The sequence below is a fragment of the Hevea brasiliensis genome, chromosome 8 (assembly GCF_030052815.1).
Source record: "Hevea brasiliensis isolate MT/VB/25A 57/8 chromosome 8, ASM3005281v1, whole genome shotgun sequence".
NCBI classification, from domain to species: Eukaryota; Viridiplantae; Streptophyta; class Magnoliopsida; order Malpighiales; family Euphorbiaceae; genus Hevea; species Hevea brasiliensis.
This window is the reverse complement of record NC_079500.1, coordinates 96,848,408-96,850,405: the sequence shown is the minus strand read 5'-3', so window position 1 is coordinate 96,850,405 and position 1,998 is coordinate 96,848,408. Positions and strand designations below refer to the sequence as shown.

At 38.4% G+C, this 1,998-nt stretch overlaps 1 long non-coding RNA gene across 1 annotated transcript; it reads right to left on the bottom strand.

The window, feature by feature from the left end:
• Positions 1–232: 232 nt before the first annotated feature.
• Positions 233–1,526, bottom strand: LOC110645045 (uncharacterized). Its single transcript, XR_009150714.1, has 2 exons — positions 717–1,526; positions 233–432 (listed from the first exon to the last, which is right to left on the bottom strand). It is a non-coding gene; the product is annotated as an uncharacterized LOC110645045 (long non-coding RNA).
• Positions 1,527–1,998: the final 472 nt, after the last annotated feature.

Here is a 1,998-nt window from a genome sequence, read left to right as displayed (position 1 = left end):
AGAAAGAGAATGCTAAATCTGAAAAATCCACCATGAAAAGGTTTGGATTTTCATCAAGCGGCCAAGGGACAACCAAACCCTCTATGATTTTCATGATATACAGAAGCAGAGAAGCATAAGTAAAATGATTGTATATGAGACTCTGTTGCATATTCCAAACACATCATGTACGACTTCGATCCCCACAGAGAAAAAGAACAAAAGAAGGAGATTGTGTCACTGATCTGAAACCTTGCGTAGATAATAAACTGTTTAAATAAAATGATAATCAAGATCTACAGAGAGTAGAACTATCAGAAAAAGAAGAAGCAAATAAAACATGAAATATCCAAAAAATAAAAGCAACCCACGATTTGCAATGTTACTGACCAGAAGTTCACCAAAGGACAGACATACCTTACTGAGAACAGGAGCAGCAGTACAAAAACCCACCTGAGAAAAGCCAGTCAGAGAAAATGCACTCAAAAAAAGAAAGCTATAATCACTGAAAATGAAATCTCAAGTTAAAACACAGATTTACATCTTATTACCAAATGGATCATGGCCAACAGTAAACATAAAACCTGGTGCAAGTTGGGGGTTAAGCGCAAAACCCTATTTGTGTCAGTGCATATATTAGCATAAATAAATCAACTAATATATAGAGACATAGTAGCAGCATCAAGATCACAACATGCTGTTGTGTATATATTGTCCAGAATATTTAATGACTTCACCTCATCTTTGGGACCTCATCTTTGGGAGCTGGTATCGATATCGATCCCTTTGTGTCTACAATCTGTTGCAAATGGAGATAAATTAGCCATTTATTGCCGCTGCAGCATCATCAAGATTCCCATATCAGAGGGGCCGTTTGGAATGAAGCGAAAGGGACCAACAAAAGCCACCATCAACTCCACCCCACTTGCCCTGGATAAAGTTTGTGAATCTTGATGATGCTCCATCTGCAAACAGTGGCTGTTGTGATGTTTCTTTAGATCTTGGCAATCATCATCATCATCTGCCATGCAAAAAAGAAAAAAGAAAGAAGAAAAGGGGAAGAGTTGGCTAACTAATTGCTTTTACAATTGGAACCCTAACCCTAACCCTAAATCTCATCCCATGAAAGAAAAGTAAAGAGGAATGAAAAGCAAAGCCCAGGACATCTATAAAAAAAAGCTTCAAAAGGTTAAGCCCATGTCTAGATGTATGAAATAAGTAAAGACGCACTTGATGGAAAAGCCATCTACGGTTAGTCTCTTTGCATAAACTGAAAAGTACCAAAGACTCAAAGAAAGAATTGGAGAGAACATGGAAGAAGAAATCATACACCTACTACCCATCAAAAGAAAAAACGCTAAGGAAAAGAAACTCAAAAGGAAGAACAGAGAAGAAAAACAGATGGTAGAGTATTGAAGCTTTTGAAGGGTATAAATACTTATAGAGGAAGAAGAGAAAGGGTTGAATGGGTAATGGATAAGAGAGAGGTATCAGGATTGGTTGTGCTAAGAGATTTGTCAGTAGAGATTAACAGAGAGAGAGAGAGAGAGAGAGAGAGAGAGAGAGACACGGTGTACCCACAACAGTTATACATCGTAATCCTAGGTACCAAATTTACCAAAAACTTTAATCCTCACTCACACTCACCAAGTCACTCTTCCTCTACAGATGTCGAGGGGGAATAGTAGCCAATCTGAGAATGGGAAAATGAACCTCTTATTAACCCCAGTAATTTTGGATGTTGATACATGGTTGCGTCCTCTATAAGCATTTTACAAGTGGTGGGGGATGGAATTGACAGGGCCCGACGCCTACACACATCAAGGGGTGTGGCTGTGGCTGTGGCTCTCCAATAACCCTCATTAGGTTCCTTGTTTTGATCCCTAATTTGCCATTTTTAGAATATTTTAAGCTTTTATTGTCTTTATGTCTTTTCTAGAGAGAGAATATCCTCTCTTTTCCGTGTTTAACTTTCGTTTTTCTTTCTTGGTTTTAGCTAAGTTTCGCCTCCGGTGGCTA